Here is a 12612-nt window from a genome sequence, read left to right on the forward strand (position 1 = left end):
TGATTAGAGGGTTAGAAAACACAGAGGCCTATATTGTTGACCTAGTGGTATGGAGTGACACATGGGGAGAACGTATTGCAGCGGTAGAGAAACTGTTTGATAGATTGTCTCAGGCCAATCTTACAGTGAACCTTGCTAAGAGTGAATTTGGCCATGCCACGGTCACATATCTGGGGTATGTGGTGGGCCAAGGCCAGCTGGCTCCTGTACAGGCCAAAGTTCAAGCGATTGCTGAAGTTCCTGTTCCAACTAGCAAGAAAGCTTTGAGAAGGCTTTTAGGGATGGTTGGGTACTATAGAAAATTCTGTAAGAACTTTGCTGACATTGCTCTCCCCCTAACAATGCTCCTAGGGAAGAGTGAAAGGTTTGCATGGAATGACCTTTGCCAGGAGGCATTTGAATGGTTGAAAACCATTCTGTGTCATCATCCTGTGCTCAAAGCCCCAGATTTCTCGAAACCATTCTCGATTGCAACAGATGCTAGTGATGAAGCTGTTGGGACAGTATTGTTACAGAAGGGTGCGGATGATATTGAACATCCAGTAGCTTATTTCTCAAAGAAATTTAATGTGAACCAGAAAAATTATTCCACTGTTGAAAAGGAATTACTAGCACTTATTCTGGCCTTACAACATTTTGAGGTTTATATTTGTCCTGCTCAAAGACCTCTTGTGATTTACACAGATCACAATCCGCTGGTGTTTTTAAATAAAATGAAAGATAAAAATAGAAGGTTGTTAAATTGGAGTCTAGTATTGCAGGAATTTGAGTTGATAATCAAACATGTAAAAGGTACTGATAACATCATAGCTGATTGCTTATCCCGATGTTAAGTTGAAAACTGTAACCATTTTTGCTTTGTCATCTGATGTTTTCCCCTGTATTGTTTAAAACCCTGTGATGGACGTTTTTTTTAAAAAATCGTCTTCGACAATTTTTTTCCCCTGAGAAAGGGGAGTGTGAGGGGATCCAGGAGTGCCCCTATTAACTGTTTGAAGAGAGACAGAGAGAGACATTCGTCATTGATGGTTTGTTTGGAAAGGAGACAGAGACGAAGATTGACGATTGGACTGACAGGGGAGTTAACTCTGGAGTTTTACTTTGGAGATAAAAACTGAGCAGCTCGAAGGTTGCTATGGTGACCAACAGGAAATTATTGATGTTACTTCCAAGGACTTGTTGCCTGCTCGCATTCCTTTACAGACAAAGGAGGGAGGGACTCTTTGAATGACAGGTGATGCTCAGCCTGGTGAAATAAATGGGAGGTCGGATGATACAGACCTCAGACACATGATCTGGACACTGAATGAGCATTGTTGTGCCCGCAGAGAAAGTGGGTTTTGGAGGATTGATCCAAATTGCTATTCCAGTTTGAGGAGAAGGGGTTGACTGGTGGGGAGTCGCCTATGTGACCACCCTCGCCTGGGTGATAGCTCCACCACAGAAGACCGGTCCCCCTGGTTAAAGTCACAGTCGGTGACTTGTAAAGGATTTCAGAGGACGACGAGGAGATTGACGGCATCAGCTCACCTGAGGACTCAACTCTCCCTCTCTCTCTCTCTCTCCATCACTACTCAATTAAATACCATGAACTGAACTGAACTGAACTTTACTCCACATCGTAAGACTGTATCTTTTTACCCCTAGACTTAAAGAAGCTTGGTTTTCATACATATATATTCCACACTTACTTTTATATATAATCATTGCTAACCTGTTTGATTTATTTACCTTGATATTACTGTATTGTGTAGTTACTAATAAATATTATTAGTTTATAGCAATACGAGACTCCAAAGTGTTTTCTATTTCTGCTAGTTTCTTTGTCCCTGTCACGGGGTAGGTGACAGCATGCCGGGCAGCCCAGTGAAGTTTATGACGGGGTTTAGGAGCATGTTTCAGAAGAAAGGGGAGAAACTTTCTGCCTACATTTTCCGGCTGGAAAGACGTCAGCTTTGCTTGTGGTGTAAAGGGGCCATTCAACTGGCTGATGTGAATCAATTAAGGATGAACCAAGTGGCAAAGGGCACACAGCCACGTGACGTGATTGCTTTAAGCCTCCAAATGTCTCGTAGGAATTGCCGCCCTCCCTCATTTGTTACGATCAGAGAAGTAAGAGAGATAGAAAATGCGATGGAGAGGTGGGAGGCCTCCGTCAGCAGGGCACAGTCCTCGGGAGTAGCCTTTGTTGCTGAAGCAACCCCTGATGTTCCCACAGGTGGGGGCTTTACAGGATTTTGTGAAAGATATGAGAGCCGTGGTATCTCGGTTGATATTAGCTGGTGCTGCCACCAAGCATGACAAAGCTGATAGGGAGCCCAACTCACTGGTAGGACATACTAAGCAGAGGGTTGCTACTGAATAGGGCCCCTTGAAAAGGGTAGTGACTGGTATTGTCTGTGACAACTGTGATGAGGAGGGACATTTCAAGTGGGAGTGTGATGGTTGAGAAAACCTTCAAAAAGTGAACCAATAGCTACTGAAACATCAAGGGAAGTTGGGGAAATCTTGGAGAGACCCAGTGAAGGAATGGCCTGGCATCTTGGGGTGGGGAGGAACTAAAGCGCAAAACCCTACATCCAAACAACAGGAATTCTGCAGATGCTGGAAATTCAAGCAACACACATAAAAGTTGCTGGTGAACGCAGCAGACCAGGCAGCATCTCTAGGAAGAGGTGCAGTCGACGTTTCAGGCCGAGACTCTTCGTCAGGACTAACTGAAGGAAGAGTGAGTAAGGGATTTGAAAGTTGGAGGGGGAGGGGGAGATCCAAAATGATAGGAGAAGACAGGAGGGGAAGGGATGGAGCCAAGAGCTGGACAGGTGATAGGCAAAAGGGGATACGAGAGGATCATGGGACAGGAGGTCCGGGAAGAAAGACAAGGGGGGGGGCGGACCCAGAGGATGGGCAAGAGGTATGTTCAGAGGGACAGAGGGAGAAAAAGGAGAGTGAAAGAAAGAATGTGTGTATAAAAATAAGTAATAGATGGGGTACGAGGGGGAGGTGGGGCATTAGCGGAAGTTAGAGAAGTCCCTACTGATCAAGGTTATTTATGCTAGAGTCATACTTGACATAGGTTCTCAGATTACCCTGCTGTACAGATCCTTCTACAACCAGTATTTGTTGCATTTACCATTGACGCCACTCAGTGCCCAAGAGCTCCAGGGCCTTCGTACTGATGACTACCCATATGATGGTTACTTGTGGTTGAAGCTGAAGATTTTGGAGGCAGATATGGGTCCATGATACATTAGTGTTGGTTTGTCCACACCCTGTCGAGAAGGGTGAAGCTTCAGTTCTTGTGGGAAGAAATATTCCTATCGTGAGGAGGCTAGTGGAATCCTGCAAGGAGAGAGTTGGAGAGAGCTTTCTGAAAACCTTGCCCATTCACCTGGTGTTCAGAGGTGCTTTTGAGGAAGTGCACGCCCATCCTAGGCTGGATGATGAGCAGAGACGAGGAACTGTGTGGTACATCCAGCCCAAACCTGTCGTTTTATGGTCTGAGGAAGCCTGAGTGACAGGAAACCCCAAATTTCCTGGAATAATCCAGAAGACCACGAAGAGGAGTCACACTTACCTGCTGGGATATTGGTGAAGCCCGAGCTGCAGATGCTGGCAAACAGGATGACAGTGATTGTCAGGAACACCTCAGAGAGGGAGGTCAACCTCAGGTGGGGAACCCGATGGCACACCTTTTACCAGTGACTGTAATGTCTAGTTTTCCTAGAAAAAGCAGGAGATAAACCATCTACTGGAAAGGGAGATGACATTCAACTTTAGAGTCTCCCCGGTACCTGGAGGTTGGAAAAGGAGATTGACAGAGAAGATGTTGAAGTTCAACTGACAAATTTGTTGTGCGTTGTTCCAAGGGTACCTGCCACACCATCCGAGTGACAGAGGGCACCCCCTTTCAGAGAAAGGTCTTGTTGACTGGTACCCACCAAGGTGGAAGATGTTAGTGAGATACGTCACTGCCATTTACAAATGGATTGTAGGTCCAGACATCACAAAATTCCTCTGAAAACTGCATTATTAATGAAAGGATGATAAATTTCAATGTCATGAGTGTAAGGGGTTTCTTCTTTTATGTTACTGCATAGGCTAATCAAAATGGCTTCTTTGTTATGTTATAATTAAAATGGCTTCTCTGTAATGTTAACTGCTGAGACAGTGGTTCTTTTTCTATCAGCTTGCTTGGGTTATATTATTGATAAGGGAAGGAATGAACCAATGGGTGCCCATGTTATTCTTTTTGTGGGTGATATTCTGTCTCATATGGCTGGGAACCATGTGGTTTGAAGGGCTTTTCAGGAGGAGACCCGGGAGAAGAAGGATGTGCTGGAAGCGCTCTGGTTGACCACAATGGTTGGTTCTGAGTGGTGAGTCGAGGGGGTCGGAGGGGATCGCAGGGTGAAGAGAAGACCCCGTTATTTGAGCTCCAACTTGTGTGCACGAAGAAGTTGAACTTTGATAAGTCTGGCGCCTTTTTTCTTTCTCTTTTATATTGTATCTCTATTAATCTAATAGTCCCAGTAAGATTTATAAAGTGTAATCTATAAAGTGTACATTGTGTGCTGTCTGATAATTAATGTGTGAGGTTGTACCAGGTGGCATTACACAGCAACAACACAACCGTGAGACACGGTTTGGTGGGTGGACGGGATTTCCCCTAGATAAAGACAAGCCAATAGAGCTGAGTGCTATATGAGGATATGAATATTTTTGGTGGGGGAGTGTGTATGGCCCTGGTTCACATTTTTACTGCTATGCTGAATGTATTTCACTTTAGCAGTTCTGTAAGAGCAGACTGTTCTGCTTTCAGCCTGTTTGGGTTACTGTTAAAGATAAGGGATGCTTAGGGATGTGTGTCATCCAGTCAGGGTGGTGGAACTGGGAGAAGGTTCTAGAGAATGCTGGGGAGAGGTTTTGTGAGGAACGCTAAAGTGGGTCGAGGTTTTCTTTTCAGCAGGAGCTAAGGAGAGAAGGAGCTGAAGAGAACCAGCCATAGGAATCAATCCGGTGGGAATGCGCAATTCGATGGAGCACAAGGCATTGGTGAATATAGTTGTTGGAAGATTTGAGCTCCAACCTGTGCGCATTTGACTGATTAATCATATTGGGCCTTTTTAGTTTTCTTCTTTCTTTTCTTTACTAACTCTTTGGTTAAGTTAACTTTCATAATTATACTTTCTTTATTATTGTATCAGTGTGAAGTTTGTTATTTCATGCCAAAGGGAAATTGCATGGGGCAGTAAATCACAGTTTTCACAGAACTTGGGGTTTGAGTGGGCGAGACATCCCAAACTCACAGGTTTGGTGGGACCAAAGTCATATACACCCTAGATGTACAGAGCCTGAGGGAAGTGGTTTCCTTGCTGCAGAGCACTGTGGCTGTTAGCAAGGGGCTAACGAGTGTTTCTAGAGAAGCCCAGTAAAAAACGGGTTTCAAATAGGTTACTGCATAGAAAGGTTTAAAGGAGAATTGGCCAGATGCGTTCTTGTCTGGCTGAAATGGGATTTGTGCTTTTAAGAACTCAGACCCTTCTCTGAATGCTGTGCAGAGAAGTGGTGGCTTCCGTGGTACATTGGGAGTCCTTGCACACACAGTTCATGTTACTGTGTATTTCTACAGTACAGAACCCACACTAACACTGCTAAGCACTTCTTGCAGCCAATGTTGCAATCATTATGGCAATTCTGTTTAATGCAATGATGTTTAACCTCACCTGGATTGGAGCAAACCCATTCCCAAGCCCTCGCAGAGAAGTCCGATCTGGCTTAATGCAGTGGGTCAGCTGTCATTGGGCTGTCTCCCTGCTGCTTGCCTAACTGAAGGGACACTTATCATGTGCATGGTGCATTGTGAGTGAATAGTGCCCTGTCGAGGACCATCTATTAGTACTGGTCTGAACTAACTTAACAAAGTGCAAAGTGACAAACTAAACTATTGTTTATGGATTGTTCCTTCCTGCTACCATTTGAAGTCCAGCAAGATGAGGATGATATCTAAACATTTGCTTCACATGGGCTGATTTTAACAAAAGATCCTTGCAACAAGGTGCAGAGTCTGGCCAAAGTGTGGAAGGAGACATAGAGCAATACAGCAAAGATACAGACCCTTTGACTGACTAGTCTATGCTGACCACAGTGCTCACCCAGCTAGTCCCAATTCCCTGTGATTTGGGTCATATCCCTCTAAGATCCACCCCTCCTCATAAAAGTATCAACCACTCCTCTAGCAGCTTGTTCCATGTACTCATCACCCTCTGTGTGGAGAAATTGCCATTCTCAACCTAAATCTATGCTTCGCGTAAAGTTCAATTCTTACTCTTAGCCTTCAGTTTCCTACATTCCAAGGAATAAAGATCAAGCCTGACCAACCTCTTCCTATCACTCAGGTCTTCTAGCCCTTGCAACATCCTCATAAATTGTTTCCGCATTCTTTCCAGTTTAATAATATATTTCCTAAAAGAGTGTGATGAAAATTGTACACTGTGCTCCAAGTGCAGCCTCAGGAAGGACTTGTACAAATGCAACATTATGTTACAAATCCTATACTCAGTGATGAAGGGGTTGGAAGAAGTTAAGGGTGGCGAGAGAACCTGGGTGAATCAGACGGAGGGAGAAAGGAACAGAGAGGGTGTGCGTTACTTGACACAGGAGAATTCAATGTTTGTGCCATGGGATTGTAGACTCTCCAGGCAGAATATGAAGTGTTTTTTTTTAAAGCTGTGTTTCGCCTCATCTAGGTCGAGGACAGACAGATTGCTGTGGGACTGGGAAAGTGAAGGGGAAGGGGAGTTGAAATAGTATGTAACCAGGAGCTTGGGATGCCTGTCATGGACAGAGCAGAGGTGCTTTGCTAAGTGAGTCCCTGTCTAAGCATGGACTTGCCAATGAAAAGAGGACCACATTGGGAACATCGAGTGCACTAGACAAGGAGAGAGTAAGTGCAGGTGAACCCTTTCCTCACCTGGGAGGGCTGTTCAGATCCCTGAATGATGCTGATGGAGGAAGTAAAGGGACAAGTGTTGCATCTCGTGCTGTTGCAGGGGAAGTGCCCAAGGGGTGGGGAGGGGTGAGTGCACCAGCAGTTTCTCTAGAAGGTGGAAAGACATAGGGAAGGGAAGACACGACTGGTGGTGGGACCACGTAAGTGGTAATGGAGTCATATATAGGTCAGATTGTGTAGCGACTGCAAGTTTCCTTCCTGAGTGACACTTAGACAAGTGGTTGCCTTTGCTCAAGTGTTTCTGTGGCACTTATTGAGATGAGCAGATAATTATATTTAGATTGTTTAGTCACTTTAGAGAAAAAACAATGTGATAACAGCAAGCAAGAACAGGAAATATGAACAAATTTCCACAGAAGTGTTTCAAGAACAAGGACTGATGCCCGGTAAAGCCTTGTTACTATGAAAGAGCAGTAGGGAGAGAGGTGAAGAATGCGCTGGGAATAGTACTGACAAAGGCAGGCGGAGGAGAGATAGTACTGAATGGAGGTGACGAAACCAAAAATGGCAGGAGGATGTTTGTGCACTGTGGTAACGGCATGAGGATCAGAATCTCTGAAGGCAAAACAAAAGCTACAGAGTCTTAGTGTGAGACCGCATGGAAATAAGCTATGCTGATCAAAATACCCACCTAAGCTAGTCCCATTTACCTGTTTTTGGCCCATGTCCCTCTAAACTAGTGGTCACCAACCTTTTTGAGCCCAAGATCCCCTACCTTGACCTCAGTGAAAGGCAAGATCTACCTACTAAATCGTTTAGAGAAAAAACAGCTCAGATTGTACTTACAATTTGAGGCCTTCTATTTGGGCGAATTGTATTTGAATTACACAAAATACTTTTGTCAAACTTTCAAATTAATTCAAACAAGAAAACACTGTAACTAGCATATCAAACAGACCATAGCTGACTTTCTTTAAGAATATTACAATACTTCACACCTTTAATTCTAAGTTTCATTATTTAATTTTATTTCAACACGAAAAATGAATGAATAAAAATTGACTGTTGCACTTAGTGTGATGACTGGGGCTGAATACTTTCTGCTAGTTCCCTGAAATTTGGCTCATAACTACAGACAGCCAGTCTGAGACAGTCTGTGAGGTGTAGGGTTGCCAACTGTCCCATATTCCCCCCACTAAGGTAGAGTGTTCCTATGAAACCTTTCGTGTCGAAATGCTCTACTCCAAAGAAGCAATTATCATTAATTTACATGGAAAAAAATTTTGAGCATTCCCAGACCCAAAAAAATAAGCTACCAAATCATACCAAATAACACATAAAACCTAAAATAACACTAACATATAGTAAAAGCAGGAATGATATGATAAACACACAACCTATATAAAGTAGAAATAATGAAGATTAAGCCAAAACCGATTCGTCGGGTAAAGAAAAATCAACACGTACGCGCATGCGCACACAGGTGCCCACGCAAGGCTTCATGGTCATGGTAGTCTTTCTCAGAGTAAACACAAATGTCCCAGGATTCGACTGCTACTTTTGTCCCTTATTTGGGAGTGGGAAAGTTGGCAACCTTAGTGAGGTGTCTGTCAGTAAGTCAGCTCCTGTACTTAGATTTAATAACTTTCATCTGTGAAAATGCAATTTCACATAGATAAGTTGACCTGAAGTAGGCACTGACTTTTAGTGCTATAAAACACACCACGCATTGCTCGGCCCCATCAGTAGTAATTGCCACCAGTTTATGAATGGGGATGTTATTTTCACAGACATATTTTTTCAACTCATTGTAAATATCCTCACCTCTCATTCTTTCCTTTAATTGCAAAAGAGTGAGGAAGTCCTCCTTTGTTGTGAAATCCTGGAAAGCCATTCTGACAAATACAACATGCTGAGCTGTTTGCATTACATCCAGGGATTCATTGAACTGTAGTGAAAAATATTCACGTCCTCTGACGGTGGCTCTACCCTCCTTGTCACTGTTGCAGGGCCAAGCAGTATATTATGTATTGCGGTTGTGATGCCGTTTTTGTTTTTAAAGTCATTAAAAACAGTCTCTGCGGTAATGACCATTGCTTCCTTGAATAAATCGCCATCCGTAAAAGGTTTCTTGTGTTCAGCCAAAAGGTGACTTACACGAAATGATGCTTCAATAGCAGCCTTATTTTGAGCAGCATGTTTTGTGGAAAACAATTGCTGGGCCTTCAACCCCGATTTCAGCTCAACTTTCCAGGCACGAATTGCGCTCTTTGGGGGGTTGGTGTCTTTAAATTCCTGGTGGTTGGTGTTGCGGTGTCGCTCCAGATTCCCTCTTTTAGCCAGTGCTTGTGTTTGGTGGCACAACATACACACACACTTGTTTTTCACCAAGGTAAATAGAAATTCTTCTTCCCATTCTGGATGGAATTTGTATGTTTTCGCCTTCTTTCGTGGAGCCTCCGCCATGCTGTCAGGATATCACGAGCAATTGCCGATTGCGTCGCCTCTGATCTGAGCCGACATTCACCTAATTAATTAGCTTGTTTATTTCGCTTTTTTTTCTTAAAGATGTGCTGTGCACATCCCGACTACGGCTGCATCCCTGCATGCTTCGCGGCCCAGAGGTTGGGGACACTGCCGTATATTGATGTTTGCGACAGTCTGTACTGTTACCTAATCTAATTGGTCACTTTGATGCAGCACAGGCTACACTGAAAACGCAGTGCATGGCAGGGGAACTACACACATGCGCACTGGGCAGAAAGAACGGAACTAAACCCCTGCAACCCTGAAACAATCTCTTTACAAACAGCTTTTTAGTAAAAATATTGCTATATTACCATTATCCTAATTAGTATTACTTACTTTTATAATGCTCACATTACAACAGTATTTGTGTATTTATTTTTGATTTTTCTTCGGGATCTACTGGGAAAGTCTCAAAGATCGACCAGTCGATCGCGATCGACGGGTTGGCGACCCCTGCTCTAAACCATTCCTACGCATGTTCTCTACCAGTCTATGTACCTTTTAAATGTGCCAGAATCACTAATGAACTCAAGTGCAGGAATCTCAGAGACTTCGGTAATTCAAATAAAGTGGAAGATTTATTAGAAAAATCTACCAGCAAAACTAAGAAGAACACAGTCAAACTGTACAGAATCTTAAAGAACTGAAATCACTCACAATACACAGAACTCAGTCGGAATTTCGCCAGATAAGGGTTCACAGTGGCCAAGCAAAGAGGGGTTGGCTTGCTGTCCTGAAATACACCCTGGAGCACATAGGAATTCAGAACCAATCAGATAAACCAGGTGTCCAGACGAAGCAATAACCCCCAAAGGCAACAACTACAATACAAGACATTGAAAAATCCATGCTAATTTAATTACCACCAACTGAATATAAATGATAAATACAAAGAGAATTTAACAATCCCCATGATCCCAAATGAGACACCTGCAACACAAAGTGAAGTCCCAAAGACAAACAATTAGACATAAAAGGTAAACAACCCACATACTAAATGAAGAAAGTACCTGCAACACATACAAAACGGTGGAGGAACTCAGCAGGCCAGGCTGCATCTATGGAAAAAATTACAGTCGACGTTTCAGGCCGAGACCCTTCAGCAGGACTGGAGAAAAGAAGCTGAGGAGTAGATTTTAAAGGTGGGGGAGGGGAGAGAGAAACACAAGCTGATAGGTGAAACCGGGAGGGGGTGAGTGGGTGAAGTAAAGAGCTGGGAAGTTGATTGGTGAAATAGATACAGGGCTGGAGAAGGGGGAGTCTGATAGAAGAGGACAGAAGGCCATGGAAGAAAGAAAAGGGGGATGGGTGGGGAGGAGTATCAGAGGGAGGCAATGGGCAGGCAAGGAGATGAGGTGAGAGAGGGAAAAAGGGATGGGGAATATGCCTGTCCAGGTAGACCCATTGTTTCAGCTTGCTCCTGCCCCACTGAACTCATATCTGCATACCTCGACTCTCGTCCCTTGCTATGTACATCCATGACACTTCATACGCTCTGGATCTTCTCAATGATTTCAGGTTCCCTGGCCCCCATCATCTTATTTTTACTGTGGATGTCCAGTCCCTATACACCTCCATCCCCCACCAGCAATGCCTAAAAACTCTCCATTTCTTTCTGGACACCAGACCCAACCACTTCCCCTCCACCACCACTCTCCTGCACCCAGTGGATCTTATCCTCACTCTAAGTAATTTTTCCTTTGGTTCCTTCCTTCAAACAAAAGTGGTAGCCATGGGCACTCGCATGGGTCCCAGCTATGCCTGCCTGTTTTTCAGCTACATGGAACAGTCTATGTTCCAAGCCTACACTGGTGACCGTCCCACACTTTTCCTACACTTCATCAACGACTGCATTGGTGCTGCTTCCTGCACCCCTGCTGAACTCGTCGACTTCATCCACTTTGCCTCCATCTTCCACCCTGCCCTCAAATTTACCTGGTCCATTCCCTCCCCTTTCTCAGTCTGTCCCTATCTCTGGAGACAGCTTATCTACTGATGTCTATTATAAACCCACAGACTCTCACAGCTACTTCCTCTGGCAGCTCATTTCGTATACTGACCAGAAAGAAAAACTAGGAAATTATAGGCCAGTGAGCCTGACATCAGTTATTGGAAGGTATTCTAAGGCAGTAGATATATAAGTACTTAGATAGACATGGACTGATTAAGGATAGTCAACGTGACTTCATGGAAGGTAGGTCATGTCTAACTGAAGTTTTTCGAGGAATTTACCAGGAAAATGGGTGAAGGCAAGGCAGTGGATGCTGTCTACATGGAATTTAGCAAGGCATTTGACAAGGCCTCGCATGGGAGGCTGGTCAGGTGACTTCAATCGCTCAGCATTCAGGTTGAGGTAGTAAATTGGATTAGGCATTGGCTTTGTGGGAGAAGCCAGAGAGTGGTAACACAGGGTTGTCTCTCTGACTGGAGGCCTGTGACGCATGGTGTGCTCTGGGGTAGGTGCTGGGTCCTTTGTTGTTCGTCATCTATATCAACGATTTGGATGATAATGTGGTTAACTGCGTCAACAAATTTGTGGATGACGCCAAGATTGGGGGTGTAGTGGACAGTGAGGAAGGCTATCACAGCTTGCAGAGGGATCTGCATCAGCTGGAAAAATATGCTGAAAAATGGCCGATGGATCTTAATACAGACAAGTGTGAGGTGTTGCACTTTGATAGGGCCATCTAGGGTAGGTCTTACAAAGTGAACAGTAGGGCACTGAGGTGTGTGATAGGACAAAGGGATCTGGGAATAGTGGTCCATAATTCATTGAAAGTGGCATCAAAGGTAGATAGGGTCATAAGGAATGCATTTGGCACATTAGTTTTTATAAAGCAATGTATTGAGTACAGGAGATGGGATGTTATGATATAGTTGTATAAGATGTTGGTGAGGCCTAATTTGGAATATTGTATGCAGTTTTGGTCACCTACCTGCAGGAAAGATATAAACAAGGTTGAAAGAGTACATAGAAAATTAACAAGGATGTTGCTGGGACTAGGGGACCTGAGTTATGAGGGAAGATTGAATAGGTTAGGACTGTATTCTTCTGAATGTAGAAATTGAGAGGAGATTGATAGAGGTGTACAAAATTATGAGGGGTATTGATAGGGTAAATGCAAGCAGGC

The sequence above is a fragment of the Mobula birostris genome, chromosome 18 (assembly GCF_030028105.1).
Source record: "Mobula birostris isolate sMobBir1 chromosome 18, sMobBir1.hap1, whole genome shotgun sequence".
Lineage (NCBI taxonomy): Eukaryota > Metazoa > Chordata > Chondrichthyes > Myliobatiformes > Myliobatidae > Mobula > Mobula birostris.